The following is a 22,063-nucleotide window of genomic DNA, read 5'->3' as shown; positions in this document are numbered from 1 at the left end:
AGATGGCAGAGAGGGGTTAGGCCACCCACCCTCCCACAGTGATACCAGCTGATATGTGACAGAGCTGGATGCTGATCCCTTGCTCTCATCCACCAGGCAGTGTTCCCTGGAACTGAGAGCAGCCTGAACAGTGAACTTTGTTCATCAGCAGCATCAATTGCTGGTGATATCATCATGAGGAACTCACTTGATAGAGGTAGTTGTTTTCTAACCAGAGGCATCAATGCCTAGAGCAGAAGCAGAGCAAAGATGCCATGAGGTAGGTGAAAGGTGATCAGGTTCTCCTTGGGGGCTTCCAGAACTGGTTAGAGAGGAAACCAGTGGAACTTGGGCATCATACATTAATTACGATTAGATTGAGCTGAGAGAACAAAAAACTCCAAAATAGCAGTGGCTTAAGCAAGTCGAGGTAAGTGTTCCAAAATTGACAGGGCAGAGTCGTGAACCTCAGGGACCCAGGCTTCTTCTACCTTGTTGTTCCATCATCCTTGGCATAGCTTCTGTATCTGTAAGCGTCCACAAGATAGACGCTTAAGCCTCCATTGTATGTCAACATTCCGGACAGCAAGAAGATGACAAAGAAAAGAGAATAGCATGCTCCCTTGTGTGACCACGCTTCTCAGAAGTTGCACACAGCACTTCTGCTTACATCGTATGGACTGGAATTTAGTTACACATCCAACCTAGCTTCAAGTAAGGCTGTGAAATGTAATCTTTATTTTAGGTGACCAGGAGTCCAGCTAAAAATCCAGGAGCAATAAAAAGAAGATAAGTGAATAATTAGAGAAATAGCCATCCTGCCATACAACCTACCCAGGATTTTCCCTTCCCTAAGTTCCGGGCTCATGACTGTCCTGTGGTCAGCTCTAAGAAAGTGACTTTGGGCTACTCTGTCAGATGCAAAATCTCAGCAGCTGGAGACCAACAACTGAATGGGTCCTGAAAGGGTAACCAAGAAGACCTTATGCTGACCTCAAGGAATTTACTTGTGTTGCTTAAGTATTTCTTTTATTTTCAATCCTTCCTTTGAAAAAAGTTTAAAATTGATTTTAGAACTACACAAAATGAAATGGCAGTCTACATTTTAGAGTAAATTAAATAAAAGCTAATATCATATACTTTATCTTATTTTGTTTTATATCTTTTTATTTTTTCAGGGAAACTATGAGAAATGGGTTGTGTGATTTGCAGAACGTATTTGTTAAAGAACTGAATCATAGTTGCTAAACTAAGAAATTCTTGCAAAACTACAAGTAAAGGAAGGTGAGGGCATGTGTACACAAATGCTCGAAAAATGGGTATAAAAATATTTCTATTGAGAAGGTAAAATTGTGAGAGGGAAATTGTCAGACCATGGTGGTGCCTATAGTCCCAGCTACTCGTGAGGCTGAGGCACGAGAATTGCTTGAATCTGGGAGGCAGAGGTTGCAGTGAGCCAAGATCATGCCACTGCACTCTAGCCTGGGTGACAGAGTGTGACTCTGTCTCAAAAAAAAAAAAAAATTGTGTTTGGGGGGGTATTTGAAGATTTTTAGATATTTATTGGGTAAACTTTTAAATAAACATTTGTTTGCCATGATCTCTTTCAGTCCCAAGTGATAGTCCTTCATATCTAGCCCCAGGCTCCCATTGTCCTGAAATATTTTGTCATTTACTATCTTTTTTCCCAAAGCAATACACCCTGGATTTGCCACTATTTTCCAGATGCCCAAACTTGAAGCCACCCTCAGTCACCAAATCGTAATAACCACTCACCATACTAACTGCATCAACCACCATGCAGGAGCCCTATAGTGGGGAAGCAGGGGAATAAGTGCCTTAACTCCACCCTCCTTCCTCCTTTCCTCTTTGCTCAGGCTCTGCATCCACTGAGCACAGAGGAAGACAGAGGGAAAGGGAGCCTCTTGATATAGCCCATTCAGGTAACCTTCCTGGACACAGAGCAGGGAAAAGGGAGAAGCAGGGAGAGTGTACATGATGGGACACACTAAGAAGTCACCAACACATTTGTTTCTGTGAAATGTCCCACAGTCAACACAGCCTCTTCTTCCCCTTCCTCATGCACATAATATTCATTGGAAGTCTAATTTTATACTTTTAATTATCTCTGGGCAGTATAATATAATGGATTATAATAGCTAACATTCATTGAAGATTTAACATGGGTCATGCACTTGAGAAAACATGTTCACAGATTAACTTATGTAATCTTCATAACAACTCTGTGATGCAGATAAAGTATTAATTTCCAAGGGCTTGTTTTTAATAAAGTAAGAATAAAGAGAGGCCAGAAGGATAAATAATGTGTCCACAGTGGCTTCTAAGTTAAATTTTTTAAAAAAAAATCAGGACAGCATCTTAGCAGTTAGTAAGTGCTAGAAAAATTTTAGCCATGATTATTAATGTATATCTACACAGTTACTAATCCTAGTCATAACAATTCTTTGAGGGAAATATTGTCATCATCACTTTGCATATGAAGAAAACAATGCTCTGAGAAGGCAGGTCACCTGCTGGCCAGCACAGTTCCTTGGACGGTGGCCGGCCTCTTGGGGCCATATCACAGCTTCTGTTCATTCACATTCTGTTCACATCACATTCTGTTCAGCACGAATGTGATGTGAACATCACATCTACCATCTACCTGGTGAAACTGATGATCACCTTTCCAGGCCTGTCATTTTCCCAGTTAGATATTGACAGGCCAACATCTCAATTACATTCCAGTTAGTCTGCCTGGAGTTTTTCCTAAGCTCTAAATGATTGTTAGAGAAAGGAAAGCTTGGGTTTAGCCACTATTGGCATTTCTTTAATTTTGATCCTAATAGGTACTCAAATCTGCAACACTTGCAAGATTTCTTTTAAATTGGTCTTAACTTTACTCTTTATTTTACTGTGAAAGAGTAAGTACACTAGCCTAGCTCCAATCACAGCAGAGTTGAAATAACCCTCGCCTTGGAGCGTTTTCCATGACCAGCCACCCACCACCTAGCTTTTGCTTCCTGTGGTGAAATGCGATGTTTCACAATGATCACACAGGCTCTGCCATTCTGCCCATATGAAACTTTTTTCATCTGCTGTAATCTGGAACCTCTTGATTTAAAACGCATAGAATCCCTGCTGGCAGAGCAGGTTAAACCCAGCCTGGACATTTTAAGGTTTAAGCCTCAGCTATCTGGGAGAAAACCCGTGGTGAGTCTGGACTCATACCAGAACAATTCTAGGAGTTCCGAATTGGTACTGAAAGCAGTCTTGCTGGACTGCTTGGAAATGAATCTGTTATGTTCTGAATTCTGCTATGTTGGACAAGAGATTTATCTTCTCTGGGTCTTGATTTCATCCATCATTCACTCACTCACTTGTTCAAGAAAACTTCAACACCTATTCAGGCAATAAAAGTCCAAAGCAGAATTAGACTCAAATGGTATCATTGAGCACAGCTCTAGAATAAGGATGTTGAAATAGATGATGACAGAAGTTGCTTCCAAATCTTAATGTTGATAAGTAGAAGGTTCCATATGTGGAATAGGTTAGTAGAGTTCTTTCTCTTTCTATCATATGAGCTCCCCTGGGATGTGGTTTTGCTCCATCATGGAACTGGGAATGGTAGGGAAATGACAGTGATTCATACATGCATGCTAAACAAACATCTCTGTTGCAAAAGCCCCATCTCAGGCAGAGCAAAGGTCAACACAGCTGACCTGAAGCAGTTTGAATAAATAGGCAAGATCTCGGTCATTGTTCTTGGGATGGCTCTGCCTTCTAGATTGAGAGATCATCAGTTTTCATTAAAGTGTTAACATATTTTTGAAGAGACACAGTTTGCCAGCAGGACATCTGAAACTGGGTGCAGAGTTAAAGAGTGCCACATGCCACTGCATCTGCTTCAAATTATGTTCTCCAGAAGACAAAAATACAGCTCCATGAGTCTAAAAATACTTCTTAGCTGTTAGCCAAAAATGCATTTATTCTTGGATTCATAAAAATGCAGGCCATGTGAAATATGTGGGGGGCATGCACTCTCATAGAGAAAAAAATTGACCAAAGAGAAGAAAAAGTTAATATAAACCTTAAGTATCCTTTATTGAAAGAACGGGGAGAAGGTGGAAATGGTGAGGCTTTGGAGTATGACTGGGAAGCAGAACTAGGAAAGCTGTGTCTTCAGGGGGAAGAAGGGTCCTAGGACCCAGCTGCCCTCTGTCCCCATCCCATCCCCAGCAAGGCCCTGAGCAACTGTGGATTGGGCCCTCACTTCTGCCCACTTGGGGGAATTAGTAAAGCCAGTGGCAAGGACCCATCGCAACCCCAAATCTTGGCATAATGGTCTGTGCAGAGCTTCTCCAAGAGTCTGTGATTAGGAACCAGTTTGTTCTTTTCTTCCAATTCATGTGGACCAAGATTTTTATAAAATATAATAAGAATGAATTACTCTAAAAAAAATAAAATAATGTATAAAAGAAGCCCCATTTTAAAATTAGTAGATTAACAGACATAAAATTACCTTTCAAAATCAGAATGAACGTGAGAAAAAAGAAAAGAATTACCATGAGACGTTTCTCAACATGTAGTCTCAATATCTGCGTTTATTTCAACACGGATCAGGAACAGTCTGTGCAGCCCACATTCAATAGCACTCGTGTGACAGAGTGTGGATCTGAGAGGTTTGCAGCCCATCCATACTTGCTAATGGTGTGCCATTGGCCACGTAAGCCTTTCTAAGTCTCTGATGTTTCATCTGCAAAAAAAAAAAATTGGTATAATACATTTTTATCAGGATAAGGAAGGATAGCGGCAAAGCTCAGCTGTTGTTTCCATTACCATCTATATTAGTTTCTTATTGCTGCTGAAACGAATTACTACAAATTTAAAGGCTTAACACAAATGTATTCTCTTATAGTTCTAGACATTAGAAGTCTTAAATTGGTTTCACTCAGCTAAAATCAACGTATCTCTGAGGCTGTGTTCTTCCTGGAGGCTCTAGTGGAGAATCCATTTCCTTGCCTTTTCCACCTTTTAGAAACTACCTTCATTCCTTGGCTTGTGGCTCCTTCCTCCATCTCCAAAGCCGTCGGCATAGCATCTTTAAATCTGTCTTTGCCTCTCACCTCCTCTTCTTCCCTCTTCCACTTCAATGGACCTTTGTCATTATAAAGTCCACCAGAATATAATCTAGGAGAATTCCCTTATATTAAGGTCAGCAGATTAGCGACCTTAATTTCATCTGTAACATTAATTCTCCCTTGCTATGTAATGTAACATATTCCTATTAAGCATATTCAAATTCATGGGGATTCAGATGTAAACATCTTTAGGGAGGGGGTCATTATTCTGTTTACCTCTTATCTGATGTCATTTACTCAGCAACATTTATTGAACACTCACTCCACACACAGAGAGTTCTAGGCTTAAGGAATATAACTGGATAAAGGCTGAGATAGGCCCTGAGTTACAGAATACGTTACTGAAGAAGACCATCATCACACAAATTATCAAGTACTAAAAAGGAGAAATATAGAGTATTATAAATGCATTCATTAGAAATCTTGATGTCAGCTGAGGGGGAAAGTGTTTAATAAATATCTATAGATACAGTGCACTATTCTGCATGTACATTAACAAAAGAACATAATTTAATGAAAAGTATTATAACAATTGTTTCAGACCACTTGTATCAGAAAAACTTGGCAATTTTATTAAGACTATCAAAATTTCAGAATATGAAGCTGAGAAATTTACATTTTATAGAAACATATTAATATTTGATATATCAACTACCTCACGGCTCTCTCCCTTCCCCTCCCTACACCATTCACACAATGAGTCCTTTCCACAGTACAATCTGAGAATCAGGATTCTAGTGTAATTTCCCAAGCTTGCCTATTCAAGAGAACCACTGAGGCTTGCAGACCAGGTGCCCCCTACCAGGCCTACTGAATCAGATTCTTTAGGAGAGGCATCTGGGACTCTGTATGTAAAGGCATTTACATAAGTCTTATAATGAGACAAGTTTGGGAAACACAGGTGTAGTAAAAAATAAAAAATAAAAAAAATAGCCAGTGTCCAGGGAATGAAGAAGTTTAGCTTCTAATCCCAGGTCTTCTACTTCATCACCTCTCAGAACTTAGGGATCTACATTTGTAATACTTAAGCAGTGGTTCTTGAATGGGGCAATTTTGGTTCCCAGGGCCCAAACCGGGCCTTGTCAGAAGACATTTTTGATTGTCATGACCATGGGCGAGGAAGGGAGGTGATACTGGCATCTAATGGGTAAAGCCCAGGAATGCTGCTAAACATCCTACCATGCACAGGGCAGTTCCCCACATCAAAGGATTATCCCAATCAACTTGTCAACAGTGCAGAGGCTGAGAAACACCACATAAAAGTGATTTGTTAGGAAGTGTTCCCAGGTAGAATCCACAAGGGAGAAGGAAAAGGAAGGACAGGAGGCTAATCAAGGGAAGGTGTCACACTAAGTCCTATAGGGAGGCTCTGGAGACAGTGCAGTTCTCACCAAAGTTGTCCTAATGAGCAGCAAGAGAGCTGAGGTATTTATACCCCTGTGTAGGTCAGTCACTGATTGAGGACTGCTCCCTATTTCAGTTTTATAAGTGCAGGCAAAGCAGGCTCTGGCACCTCTTTGGGGACCACCTCAGCCAAAGTCCCAGGTACAGGCTATTGTGAGTAAAGGCACCCAGGGAGCTGTGAGACGAAAATGGGGAGATTCCTAACCTAAGGCAGAGTATTGATAGGCTCAGCTACACAGGAGCAGTAGTTTTCCACTGCTGCTTTTTCACTACAAATCTTTAGTAGACAGAATATTCTTCCTGGAAGTTCAGTATACAGAACTGCTAAAAAGACTTATGCTGGTTAAAGAAGAGAAGGGTGAAGTCTGTCTCCTCCTCCTCAGTTCCTCCTCCCTTGACTTAAGAGACTCTCCTCCATAGACTTAGAGCTTCTTGGAAGACACATATTGGGCCACTGCATTAGCCTACTGGGGCTGCCATACCAAGTACCACACCTCGGTGGCTTTCACAACAGAAATTTATTCTTTCACGGTTCTGGAGGCTGGAAGTCTAAAATCAACAGGGCCATGCTCTCTCTTTGAAGACTTTAAGGGGAAAATTCTTCCCTGTCTCTTCCAGCTTCTGGTGTTGCTGGGAATTCTTGGAATTTCTTGGCTTGTTTGTGGCCAGCTGCTCCCTGCGTGCTCACATTGTCTTCCCTCTGTGCGTCTGCGCCCACATTTCCTTTTCTTACAAGGACACCAGTCATAATGGATCAGGGCCTACTCTGATGACCTCACTTTGACCCAATTACCTCTTTAAAAGTCCTATTTCCAAATACAGTAACATTCTGAGGTATTGGGGATCAGGACTTGAACATATGAATCTGGGGAGGAGAGACAATTTAGCCCATTACAGACACAATTTCGAACATCCTTTGTATCACTAAGATTTAGTGTCCAATGGTTTTATATTAAGTGCTCAATCATTCTTCAATGGTATATTCTTAAGTATTTGTGTGTTAGATTAAGTGGCTTGAATGCTATCCTCCAGAAGTCATCACCTTTAGTGGACCCCAACAGCACCCCAAATAACTATTTCATTCACATCCAATGCAACAGTCAAGGAGGAGAGGCCTGAGGGTCACTGATGCAGACTGAGTGGAGCCAAGCCTTCTTAATGCACATTAATTATGCCATATGCAAGAAGACAGAGTCTCCCATATGATCTCTAAACCACCCAGGGAGGTGCCCAGGGTAGAGATGTTATTCCCCTCAGAAAGCTGGGAAAACCAAGGCTCGGAGCATGATTTGCCCAAGGCCACATGGGCTCCAGCCTTCACTACTCATTAGACATGCCTTGTGATTTTTTTCTGCAGAACCAGCTTACCTTGTCTCTTCCAGTTAGTCAGGAAAGGCCTTATAAAGAGTGAAATCTGTGACCAAGGAGTGAGAAAAGATGATATAATACTTTGACTACATCATATCTTCCTTTGGAGAAAAAGTAGTTATGTCTTTATAATTTGGTCAAAGAAATTTAGTTTAAATTGAAAGCACAAGAACTTTTTTAGTGGACTTATTGTGTGCTAACCACTCTTCTAAGGGGTTTACATATGTTAATCAATTTAATCCTCATAAGAGCCAACAGAATTGATACCATTATTATCCACATTTTATGGAAGAGGAAATGAAGACACAGAGAGGGGCTGGTTTACTAGGAGAGAATTCATTTCTGTAGACACTTCTAGTAATACCAGCTAATAATAGAAAGAGCAATAAAAATATCTGCCAATTATTGCATGCTTCACATACAGTTTTCCCACTCAGTCCTCACAAAAACCCCTAAGAGGTAGTATTTCTGTCTCCATTTCATGGATGAATAAACAAAGGCTCCAAGTTCAAGTAACATGGCCATGATCCCACAGAACATACATGGTAGAGCTCAGATGGCTCCATCCAGATTTTTGGTCCACTTCTGGACCCTTTTGTATAGCTGGTCTGACGAAAGTCACTTTTGCACATAAGTTAGTCTTTTGGGAAATGGACGTTAGCTTCAAGCTCCAAATACCCCTGGGGCAAGAAGTAATGCATTCCTTTAACAGAATTGGAAAACTCCAAGCGATGGACATTGTGGCTAGGCATTCACACATTTTCTAGGTAAATGTGTATCATCATCATTTTTCTAGACTTTTAAAAGTTACATAATTTAGTATCATTCTATTCAGGTAGCAACAACCTGAAATATTAAATTAGCATCTACATAAATAAAATCATGTGTTATAATTAACTGAAACATAAACGCAAACCATTACTTCGTAAATTTCAACATATTTTAGTATACTTAAGATAGAAATAATAAATTCCAATTGCCATAGTTTCAATACATAAAGTAATAATAAATAAAACAATTTCTAACATAGAGCAGGCATTCAATAAGGGCTATTTAAGTGTATTTTCAAGTATTAACTCATTTTATTCAAAGGCTATTCCAAATAATCAAAGAGCAGATGGGGTCATTCTTTTCTTCATTTAAAGCTCCTCCATTTGTAACTTTAGGGCTAGAATTTGTGTATTTCCTTAAAGTACTTTATGTACTGGTCAAGAAAAATGCACTAATAGTACTAGAAAACAGGTAGGTGGGGGTAGGAATAGAGAGATCTTTGTCTTATTCAATACTTTTGTTGATGACTTGGATAATCATTTTTAGCTTGAAACAGGCTCTTTCTCAAGGTGGGTTAAAATGCTCTGATTTGTAATAAGGTTTTAAGATTGCGTGATAGACACTGTGATGTATCACTTAGTCTTTAGGAATACAGGACTTACTCTCCCAGCCACTGGGAGCGCTGCAGGCAGAGCCCTCAGGGTCAGCCTCCTACAATCAGTCACACTGCTGTAACTGATGACAGCAGCCTTGCCCAAGGTTACACCTCCTTCATCAGATAGTCTATAATCAGTGACTGATCAACTTGGATTTATAAAGGTCAGCCCCTTGCCCTCAATTCAGAACAACTCTGAAAAGTCATTCCAACTTTAGAATTAGCTAAGTCCTCCATTCAGAGGATATCACAGCTAACTTATTCCTCTACCCAAACTTATTTCCATCCTTTTCACAAAGGTTGATCTCAAGGTGCATTCTCTAAGACATTTTCTGCACAACAATTTCCATTCCAGAGTATGCTTCCTAGGGAGCCCAAATTGTAACAGTTGGTACCAGGAGTGGTTTGAGAAAGCCAACACTGAGATGGGATTTTGGGAGCAAATTGTCTAACCAACACCTGGCAAAGAGGACGTCATTGCTGGTGGTAGGTGAGCAACAGATAGCACTGGCACTAGGTAGCAATGCAATTGTTCAAACTTTCAACCAATCATTGATACAGTGATGGAAGGGAATTCATTAGGTGCTGCAACGTATCAGGTATTTGAGAAGTATGAGGGAAACTAACTATAAGGACAATGGAAATGGCTCTGAGTAAGTTCAACTGATGATCTGGAAAAAGATAAGAAGCTCAGAGTGATTAACTGGCAATTATAAGCTAGGAGTGAAGACCAGAGAGTATTTTCTTGGTAGCATATACAGAGGTATCGTCTCCTACAATGGGAGGGCTAAGGAAGCTGAGAAGTAGCCCCAAGAATTATTTGACATAGTATTTGAGTTCAAGGGAAGGTTAAACTCCCAACCATGGCAGTGGACTATTCCAAGGTTAGGGCTCTGGTTAGGAAAGAATGGGACTTGGACACATGAGACAGGAAAATCTAGATTGATGTCCCCCAAAATGTTTACTTCCCAGATTTCTCTTAACCTTCTGAGCCTGCAAAAGTGGCCCATCCCTCCCTACTGAGGGATAACATGCTAACTTTACTTGAAGAAGATGCAGAGGTCTTTCTTCCATAAGACAACATACATCCTCCTTGCCTCAGAATCTGTGCTACTCTCCTCCTTGCTACTATACCAATAAATAGGGTTAAGTTATAATATAATTGGGCTTTCTAGCTTTACATAGCATAGCTACTCTACCATGCTGCTTTCTCTAGATGTTTTAATTTCCCTTTCACTGCATGCTATGACAATTTCTGGGCTTTGCACCTCATTTGGATGGACTGTTTCCTCTACCATCCTTATAGGGATCATCCTAGGTTACACCATCTCCTGGGGCCCTCTCCAGACTACTTAGTCCTGTGCTATTGAAGAGAATTCCCAAATCAGTAAAGTCTCCCTCATTCGCTGTTATATTCATCCTGGAAGAGGTGGTGGTTATCATATCTCCATTTAATGCGCTAATCTGCACCTTGTAGAAACCAGACAGACACAGGAGAATATCGGTAGTGGACTCTTTATTGTAAACTCAGCCAAGTGGTAGCCCCACTTGCAGCTGCTGTGACAGTGATATTAACATGGCCTCAGCCTCATGGTGTGGGGCCATGAAGCTGGCATTTTCTATTTCTATCAGGAAAGAAGATTAGATGTTTCACATTCATTTGAAATGTACAATGGTATATGTTCATTGTTTTGCTCAAGGTCTGGGTGAACTCTTCTATTCTCTATTAAAATGTAGTCTGAAGAGACCTGGACATCCCACAGAAGCTCACATTGTTCTACTCTTTTGATGGCATCATATTAATCAGATCAGATGAGCACAAAATCGCTAGTTGATTGGAGGCCTTGTTAAGACACACGCATTACAGAAAATGTGAGCTAAACAGTTCAAAGACTGAAGTAGTGTCACATCATCAGTAAAAGTTTCAGGTGCCCATTAGTCTGAGGCAAGCTGGAACATCCCTTCCAAAGTAAAGGAAAAATTATTGCTTCCAGCACCTCCAACCATGAAGAAGGAAGTACAGCACCTAATAGGCCACTTCAGATTCTGGAGGCAGAATATTCCCCACCTGGGAATACTACTTGAACCTATACAGTGGGTGACAAAAAAAGACTTCAAGCTAAAATTAAGCTCAGAGTAGGAGAGCGCTCTGTAGAAGTTCCAGGATGAAGTGCTTGGACCATATATCCAGCCCACCAAGTCATGCAATTGAGGAGGTCCAGTAGTAATCCATCATAAAATGGAAGTGCTATCATACAATAAAGATTGAGCACAGGTAGCAAGTTGTCTCAGTAGGTAGTTCAGATTCCTATGTTACCCATTACTCTTGCACCAGGACCTGTCCCTCAGTTCACACCTGTGGCCACATGTGGGATTCTTTATGACCAGATAATGGAGGAAGAAAAAGGCTGGGCTTAGTTCACACAGGGGTGGCCTTGAAAGACACTGGGGAAAGGAAATCATCCCAATGAGCAATACAACTTGTCATCCATTTTATGTAGAAGGAGAAATAGCTTGAGGTTAGATTATGCATGGATCCCTAAAGAATGGTGAATCATTTGGCCAGTAGGCAGGGCCCTAGGAAGAAAATGATAGGAAGACAGGAACTAGGAGATCTGGAGTAGATGCCTGCAGATTGTGGTAGGCAGAATGAGGACCCCCTACAATGCCTATCCCCTATCCCTGGAACCTGCGCATATGTTGCCTTACATGGCAAAAGAGACTTTGCAGATATGCTTAAGGTTATGGACCTTCAGGTGGTTTTTTTAAGTGGGCCTAGTTTAATCACATCCATCCTTAAAAGTGCAGAACCTTTCCAGGCTTCGGTGACAGAGATGTAACTATACAAGGAGGGTCAGAGAGATGGCAGCAGGAGAAGGATTCGGTGCCTGTTGCTGATTCTAAGGTGTGGGGAGCTATGTGCAAGAACCAAGAGAAGCCTTTGGACTTAAGGTCACCCCAGGTGACAGATTAGCAAGGACTTGGAGCCATCAGTCCTATGACAACATGGAACTGAATTCTGCCGACGCATGGATGAGCAGGGAATGGGATTCTCTCCTAGAGCCTCCCGAAGGGAATGCAGCCTGGTGACACTGATTTTAATCCAATGAGACCTGAACTAAACTTCTATCCATAGAACTGTAAGATGATACATTTGTGTTGTTCTAAGCCATAAAGTTTGTGAAAATTTGTGATGGCAGCAATAAAAAATAAATGCACAAATAGACATGGGTCTGTGTTTGCCTTAGCTGATTTTGAGAAATTTGTGAATGGAATCATTCTTTTGCTGCTACCTCATATAATAGTCCACTCAGTTAAACTCAGCTCTCCTCTATTGAGCATTTACTTGGCTTTATTCAGGGCCTCTCATAAGGTAAGATTTGGTTCCTGCCCTGGAGAAACTGATAATTTGGCAGAAGAGGTGGGTATATAGTAAGGACATCTGCAGTATGTAGCACCTGCTATCACAAAGGAGATACCAAGATAAGAGGAAGGAAGACAGAAAAGGAGAAAGGAAAGAAGGGAGGTAGAGAGAAAAGATAAACCAGATATAATGAGAAAATGAAAAAAATGATAAAGAAGAAAAATGTCATTTTTAAACAAATGTTTAACATTGAAAAGACAGTAGAGAAAGACTGTCCTGATTAACTATTGTTGGAGAGTAGAGTTTAGCCCATTTAAAAGAATTCACCAATATGGAATACATACACAATAAAATATTATTTAGCCTTAAAAAGGAAATTCTGACACATGCTACAAGAAGAACGAACGTTGAAGACACTATGCTAAGTGAAATAAGCCAGTCATGAAAGGACAAATACTGTATGATTCCACTTATATGAGGTGCCTAGAGGAATCAAATTCATAGAAACAAAGTAGAAGGGGGCTGGGGGATGGGAGGGGAATGAGCAGTTATCACCTAATGGGTAAAGAGCTTCAGTTTTGGAAGATGAAAAGAGTTCTGGAGGTGGATGGTACTGATGGTTACACAACAATGTGAATGTATTTACTGCCAATGAAATATACACATAAAGTTGGTTAAAATGGTCCATTTTACTTAATGTAAATGTTACCACAACAAAAAACATCTAGTCTTTAAATACGTTTTTAAAAACTGGCCAAGATTCACTTAATTGAACATTCTCACCACAAGTTCAGAAAGCAGAATTCAATTCTGCTCACTTATGAAATGGGCTGTGTCTCTCAGATTTTCATGTGGATTTAGATGAGGAATTTAACTTAAGAGAGGGACAGGGTAAAATGCATTCTCCTTCATTGGTAACCTCTGTGTTTGAAGGGAAATGGAGGCAGAGAATGCCTTCAATTCTGTGGCTGCCACGCAACCATAAAGCTGAGGACCAGCAAGCTTAACCTTTTTCCTCTTCCCCAAAGCCTGCCTTTCTCAGAGACACAACATTCCAATGTCTGCTTTTTAATTTCTTCTCTGTAGATGAGTCCTTACGCAGGCAGTGTTATTATTTCATATCTCAGCTCCTAATCCTGAAACTCGGACTCTGGTTTCTCTGGTAGCTGTCATTTAAATTGACTACAAAGTAAACTTTTTTCCTGTGAGAAAGAGCATATTTTAAATCCTGCTTAATTTACAGCTTCCCCTTCTGTGTTTTGAACTTTCAAATATGGGTCTATGTAAAGGAATTTTTATCAGACATCTATGAAAATCATTAAATAGAATAAACTTTGAGAATATAGTTTGGTTGACCATCTTTTAAAAATAAACAAATCAAACATTTTCCTCTGAAAACTTCCAGAAAACATACTTTCTTTTGCTAGTGAGGAATTCAGGTTCAGTCTGGGGTTATGCAAATCCAACATGAAGTGTAGCAGACAAGTGAAGGTACTTACTGGATTGCTCAGAATGGCAGCAGATAGAGGAAAACCCAGCTAGGAAGCAAATCTTGAAAATGGCCTGCCACCCCACCTCCATGGATGGTCTTTTCTTAAAGACCACCATAAAACCTCTTTCTGAAAGCAGCTTTCGAGTTCAGAACCTCCTAAGGTTAGTATCTGAAATTCAATCTATGCCTAAAACTTTTTTTTTTTTTTTTGGTAATACTTCTGAATTTCATTTTTTAATTCTTGCTGAGTTGAAAATCATTGCCTAAACAATGAATCTGAGAAAATGCACTTATATTTCCTGAACAATAATAAACGGTGGAGGTAGCAAATGGAATTAGATAGTAAAATCAGGACGCTTTTTCATCTACTGTTGATAATAATAACTCTGGCTCCAATTTTTATAAAATCTAAGATTTTCTCATGGGAAATTAACATATCCTGGGATAACTTGTAGTAGACTGTGGTGTCTGCCCATGTTGTCCACCTGGCAACATTTCACAGCTCTCTTCTTCAGTAACACACTTGTTCCCTTGCTCCATGGGGATATTATTTGTCTGCTGCTGTATAAGAAGTTACTAAAAATTTTGCGAACTAAAACATACATGATTTATTATTGCTCATGAGTACTGTGAGTCAGGAATTCAAACAAGGCAGAGCAGGGTGGCTTGTCTCAATTACACAATGCCTGGTGCCACAGCTGGAAGGTGGAGGGACTGGGGGCTCAAGTCATGTGAAAGCCCATTCGGCTGTTGACTGGGGCACCCACACGTTGCCTCTCCAGGTGGCCTGGGCTTCCTCAGAACATGGAGGCTGGGGTCTAAGACGACTGTCTCTAGAGAAGGAGTGTGTGTGCCAGCCATAAACTGTCTCCCTTTTGTGTCCTAGCTTCGAGAGCTACATTCCATTTCTGTAGTATGGCTGGATGGGGCCATCACAGCTCCCACCCAGATTCAAGGGGAGGGAATATAGGTCCCTTTCGCTCTTAGTGGGAGATGCGTCAGTCACACAGCAGGAAGAACCTATGCAATGGGGTAAATATGTTGGTGGGGCCATCTTTGGAAAACAACATCTGCCAAAGTTGGGCGTGTGACCCAAGCAAAATTGATCCGAATATTTCCCTTAGAATGATCAATAGACCCTGAGAGAAAGAAGTTCTCTATTTTCTTAGAGTTTCTAAGGTGAAGGGTGTAAATGGGGGGTGGCAGAAAGCAACTTCTCTATATACAGAAAGTGTCTAAATGCAGAACTGAGACCGAGTAAAAATAAGATGAGAAAATAAATAGAGAAAGAGTTCTGCTGGTGTTGCTGTTGTCCCTCCCGCACCCAGCACAGTGATTGGCATGTTGTAAGTGGTCAATAATAGCTACTGAATGAATAGAAGAAAGTCTTAACAACTGGAACACAATCAAACGTGGGTAATACTATTCAGAATAAGAACTCGAAATATCGGTGGTCCTTATTAATCTGTGTTTCTTACTTTGCGTGCGCTGTGTTTGTCTACATGTATGTGTGCTCCTTCGGTCTAATTTTACCCATATACCTGATTTCTTTCTTTTTTTTTCTTTTTTTTGGGGGGGGTGGCAATGGAGTCTTGCTCTGTCGCCCAGGCTATAGTGCAGTGGCACAATCTGGGCTCACTGCAGACTGTACCTCCCAGGTTCAAGCAATTCTCCTGCCTCAGCCTCCCGAGTAATTGGTATTACAGGTATGCTAATTTTTGTATTTTTAGTAGAGACAGGGTTTCACCTGTTGACCAGGCTGGTCTCGAACTCCTGACCTCAAGTGATCCACACATGTTGGCCTCCCAAAGTGCTGGGATTACGGGTGTGAGCTACCATGCTCGGCCCCATCTACCTGATTTCTAGGGATGACTCCTTGTTCTCTCCTACCCAGCTGGGTACTATCCCTGCAACTAGAGCACAGTTAATTTTATTTATTATTGTTACAGGCCAAGGTCATTTTCCTAGAAATATCTGCCTTACTCCATTTTTCTATGAATGAGGTATTTATTCCTAGATACTGCAACTCTTCCTGGTTTTCTATCCCCCAGGCTTTTTAAATTGGCTATCATCTTTCCTTTGTGCCTCACATTTACACTTAAAAGAATTTTTTTTCAGTGATTTTAGAGTTTCACTCTTAGGAGTGGTTCTTGTACATACCCCAGTTGAGAAAACTGGCAAATACGTGAACTACCTTACATGAGAATCACTGTAGAACTTTCGAAACTACACAAAGCTAATGCCCTGTAGCCCCTTCCCACAGGATTAGAATACTTGGGTTTGAAGCATGGCATTTGCATTTCTAGAAAACTCCACAGGTGATGTCAACACATACCTAAGAGCCACTGGGATTAACAGAGTATTTGGGATTAGAAGTAACCCAGTAGGCTCACGTCCTCCTGGCCCTCAAACCTCTAACACCATTCTTGATGTCAAACTCTTAGGAGTGCAGTTGACAGGGATGTAGAAGAGTTCTCTTATACCTTCCCAACCTTAACTTCCAAGGAAAGGTGCAGATTCCACCATACATGCTCACCAAGGAAAGATGGCCTCTTTCTCTCCCCCAGGTCTGGGCTGGGGTCCTTAAGAGACGGTGCCCTAGGAAGTCTGTGTATTGCCTGATCAGTGCGGGCAATGAGACCTGGGGTGAATCTGATGAACTTTCACCTTTCCTGTTCCCTCTACAGGAGGAGCCATTAGATTAGACTCCTAATGTACCACAAGGTGAGAAGGAGTCTAAGGTGAGAAGACTCTTAATGTACCACAACAAGGAAGGTGAGAAGGCACGTCTGAAGCCTGAAACAGATGTGTATTAGAAACAGCCTGAGAGCCAACTTTCCAAGGATATTTCTTAGGAAACTGGAAGAAAAGTCTTTAGCTGGCCAGCTCTGCTCTGACCAGGCTGGGGTGGAAGGAGCATGGAAACTCCAGAACATAAATTGGAAGAGTATTTCACTTAAACGTCAGGCTTCATTTTAATTTTGTCTGGCTGAAAAAGGGCCAACTGGGAAATAGCTTTTTTATTTCCCTCTGAATATAGCCAATGAAAGCATGGATTTAGAATAATTGTAAGGGGCAGTGGGCGTGTTTGTAGTTCTGCAAGAACAGTTTGCACAGCTGCAAAAGGGAGTTTTCTGTGTGCTTTCCTCCAATGCGGGTGAGGGCTTGACGTCAGTGGTGGCTCGGAGCATAGAGACCAGGTCCCACACCCTCTCCCAGCATTCACAGAGCCGCCCTGCTGCCCCACCCTGGCTGCTTCTTCCCAACATGGGCCCTTTGGGGAGGTGCCAGTGTTCTGTCTGTGAAAGAGAAAGCTGTGCAAAGGAAGGGTGGAGTGCAGCATTTGGGCCGGGATGACAGACACAGGCCATCATGTTGCAGGGCAGACTTGGAGGAGATGGAACAGACTTTGTGGTGGCTGTAGCTTTGGCATAAAACCTTTGTTTCCATCTTTGCTCTGAGCTGATTTAGAAAGTTTCTCTTTCTTAAATAGGAATGTATTTTAGATGTGCAAAATCTGCCTACCATATTCTCTTTGCTGAGTTGCTCCCAACCAATTTTGAAAACCCATTTTGTTCGAATTGTGCCCATTCCTAGTCCAGTTTTCAAAAAAATTCATGTCTTGAGAAGCAAAGATTATTAGGCCAGAAACATTTTCTTTCAGGTGGAGATTTTCACAGCGAGTAGATTGTGAGTCTGCCAGGATAGTGTAATTCTAATTTGGCCATGGGCACAGTGACAAGGAGACCATTCCCACAGAATCGTGTTAGCACTGTGAGCATACCTTGAGCTTCTGCTTCATCACTTTTCTGTTATGGCTCTGCCACTAATATCAGTTGCTAGTATCTAATCTTGGCAAGTCATTTAACCTGTTAGGCACTCAATTTTTTCACTTGTAAGAGGAAGGTAATCATTTCTATTACATCATCAAATTGTTATAAATATAACATTGTGAATGTGGAGGTGCTTTGAAAAAGTTAGAAATGCTAGACATGAGCTTTAAAATGTTCAGGGATAGAGGAATGGAGATTATGAGCAAAATTCCAAGAGAAACAATGAATTCGAAAGCACCATCTGCCAGCTACGTACTCACTACAGGGAATTTCAGACTTCCCAGCCCTGTGGAGAAATGGAAGATCCAATTAGACATGTCACAGAGCAGCAATGAAAAAATGTTTGGATGGACAGTACTTTTTTTATGATTTTTATTTAATAGCACTCACAGACCAAGGACTATAACCCTCTGTCCCTCCCTCTGGTTCTCCCCAACTTCAATTCACTCCATTCTCTGCTGTTAGACCAGAAATAACTCTGACCATAGAAATCAAGAATGCTAGAACTGGTGGAGAACTGTGAAATCATTTTACAGATAAGCTGGTTGATTTGTGTATGTTGCCAACTCTCTCACTCCAGACATCAATGACCACCCCAGATAATTATTGCCTTCTGTGATCCATACGTAATTTTATCCCATTTTCCTTTACCACTCACATGCTCCAGTCAAACTGGAATACAGCCTGTTACTTGGAAATTGTATGCTTTTTCAGGATTAAGAAAGATGGGAGGGGCAACTTAAGTAAAGGGAAAAGCATGGTTAAGAGTACAGAAGAGGATGATATAAATATATTCAAGTGAGGTCAGGGATGTGAACTGGAGGAGCTGAGCATTGAAAGATGCTGTCCTAGTCCATTTCACTGCCATAACAAAATACCACAGACTCAAACAACAGAAGGTGGCTTAAACAACAGAAATTTATTTTCCCACAGTTCTGGAGGCTGAAAGTCTGAGATCAGGATACCAGCATGATCGGTGTATTAGTCCCTTCTCATGCTGCTAATAAAGACATACCTGAGACTGGGTAAATTATGAAGGAAAGAGGTTTAATTGACTCATAGCTTCACATGGCTGGGGAAACCTCACAGTCATGGCAGAAGACAAAGGAAGAGCAAAGGGGCATCTTACATGGCAGCAGGCGAGAACGCTTGTGCAGGGGAACGCCCCTACATAAAACCATCAGATCTTGTGAGATTTATTCCCTATCACGAGAATAGTATGGGAGAAACCACCCCCATGATTCAGTTATCTCCACCTGGCCCTGCCCTTGACACATGGGGAATTTTACAACTCAAGGTGAGATTTGGGTGGGGACACAGCACCAAACCATATCAGTGGGATTCTGGTGAAGCCCTCTCCTTGGCTTGCAGATAGTTGCCTTCCTGCTATGTCCTTACATACCAGAGAGAGAGAGAGAGAGAGTGAAGGAAGAAGATGTCTTCTAAGGACACTAATACCATCCAGAGGGCCCATCCTTTGACCTCATCTAACTGTAATTATCTTCCAAAGGCCCCATCTTCAAATACCATCACTTTGAGGTAGAACTTCAACATATGAATTTGGGGCAGGGAGACAGAAACATTCAGTCCATAACAGATGGGTATGCTTTTGATTGGTGGAGAAGAAAGATCAGGGCAATTATGGTTGTACAGTCACACAGAATTTTAGGAGAGGAAGAGAGGTCAGAGTTTATCTCATCCCGGGATTTTTAAATGATCTTCTAAAGATTGCTGGGCGTTTTAGGGAGTCCCCCATCCAATCAGGGAAAAGGAATGGAGAGTTGGGGGAAAGGAAATTCCCAGTTCATGAGAATCTGGATTCTGTATTTGTTATCAATAAAAACTATTTTTTTAAAATCTGCTTTACTTATAAGATTTAACCCGAAGAAATGGTTTTGAGCTGAAAACAAACAAGCAAACAAAGGTTATAAGAAAATAAATATCTAAGACAGGTACACTCGCTGTTCAGCAATATCCTATCTTCTGCAGCCTCTGCTGCTGATACCCAGGCAAACAGGGTCTGGAGTGGACCTCAAGCAATCTCCAACAGACCTACAGCTGAGGGTCCTGACCGTTAGAAGGAAAACTAACAAACAGGAAGGACACCCACACCAAAACCCCATCAGTACGTCACCATCATCAAAGACCAGAGGCAGATAAAACCACAAAGATGGGGAAAAAGCAGGGCAGAAAAGCTGGAAATTCAAAAAATAAGAGCTTATCTCCCCCTGCAAAGGAACGCAGCTCATCGCCAGCAATGGATCAAAGCTGGATGGAGAATGACTTTGATGAGATGAGAGAAGAAGCCTCCAGTCCATCAAACTTCTCAGAGCTAAAGGAGGAATAACATACCCAGCTCAAAGAAACAAAATTCTTGAAAAAAGAGTGGAAGAATTGATGGCTAGAGTAATTAATGCAGAGAAGGCCATAAACAAACTGACAGAGATGAAAACTATGACACGAGAAATACGTGACAAATGCACAAGCTTCAGTAACTGACTCGATCAACTGGAAGAAAGAGTATCAGCGATTGAGGATCAAATGAATGAAATGAAGTGAGAAGAGAAATCTAAAGAAAAAAGAAGAAAAAGAAATGAACAAAGCCTGCACGAAGTATGGGATTATGTAAAAAGACCAAATCTACGTCTGATTGGGGTGCCTGAAAGTGAGGGGGAAAATGGAACCAAGTTGGAAAACACTCTTCACGGTATCATCCAGGAGAACTTCCCCAACCTAGTAGGGCAGGCCAACATTCAAATTCAGGAAATACAGAGTACGCCACAAAGATACTCCTCGAGAAGAGCAACTCCAAGACACATAATTGTCAGATTCACCAAAGTTGAAATGAAGGAAAAAATCTTAAGGGCAGGCAGAGAGAAAGGACGGGTTACCCACAAAGGGAAGCCCATCAGACTAACAGCAGATCTTTCGGCAGAAACTCTACAAGCCAGAAGAGAGTGGAGGACAATATTCAACATTCTTAAAGAAAAGAATTTTAAACCCAGAATTTTATATCCAGTCAAACTAAGTTTCATAAGTGAAGGAGAAATAAAATCCTTTACAGATAAGCAAATGCTTAGAGATTTTGTCACCACCAGGCCTGCCTTACAAGAGATCCTGAAGGAAGCACTAAACATGGAAAGGAACAACCAATACCAGCCATTGCAAAAACATGCCAAAATGTAAAGACCATCGAGGCTAGGAAGAAACTGTATCAACTAACGAGCAAAATAACCAGTTAATATCATAATGGCAGGATCAAGTTCACATATAACAATATTAACCTTAAATGTAAATGGACTAAATGCTCCAATTAAAAGACACAGATTGGCAAGTTGGATAAAGAGTCAAGACCCATCAGTTTGCTGTATTCAGGAGACCCATCACATGCAGAGACATATATAGGCTCAAAATAAAGGGATGGAGGAAGATCTACCAAGCAAATGGAGAACAAAAATAAGCAGGGGTTGCAATCCTAGTCTCTGATAAAATAGACTTTAAACCATCAAAGATCAAAAGAGACAAAGAAGGCCATTACATAACAGTAAAGGGATCAATTCAACAGGAAGAGCTAACTATCCTAAATATATATGCACCCAATACAGGAGCACCCAGATTCATAAAGCAAGTCCTTAAAGACTTACAAAGAGACTTAGACTCCCATACAATAATAATGGGAGATTTCAACACCCCACAGTCAACATTAGACAGATCAATGAGACAGAAAGTTAACAAGGATATCCAGGAATTGAACTCATCTCTGCAGCAAGCAGACCTAGTAGACATCTACAGAACTCTCCACCCCAAATCAACAGAATATACATTCTACTCAGCACCACATCACACTTATTCCAAAATTGACCACATAATTGGAAGTAAAGCACTCCTCAGCAAATGTACAAGAACAGAAATTATAACAAACTGTCTCTCAGACCACAGTGCAATCAAACTAGAACCCAGGACTAAGAAACTCAATCAAAACCACTCAACTACATGGAAACTGAACAACCTGCTCCTGAATGACTACTAGGTACATAACAAAATGAAGGCAGAAAT

The 22,063-nt window shown here is 41.0% G+C and overlaps 1 protein-coding gene across 1 annotated transcript in view; it reads right to left on the bottom strand.

The window, feature by feature from the left end:
* Positions 1-4,647: 4,647 nt before the first annotated feature.
* LOC105499377 (chondroitin sulfate proteoglycan 4-like) overlaps positions 4,648-22,063 on the bottom strand; it is a 109,294-nt gene continuing 91,878 nt past the window's right edge. The window contains exon 5 of the transcript XR_011625027.1: positions 4,648-4,735. The gene's annotated coding sequence lies outside the window, so the exon portion shown is untranslated. The remainder of the gene's footprint in view (positions 4,736-22,063) is intronic.

This window comes from Macaca nemestrina, chromosome 6 (genome assembly GCF_043159975.1).
Source record: "Macaca nemestrina isolate mMacNem1 chromosome 6, mMacNem.hap1, whole genome shotgun sequence".
Lineage (NCBI taxonomy): Eukaryota > Metazoa > Chordata > Mammalia > Primates > Cercopithecidae > Macaca > Macaca nemestrina.
Note: the sequence above shows the minus strand (reverse complement) of the source record. Positions and strands in the feature narration are given on the sequence as shown.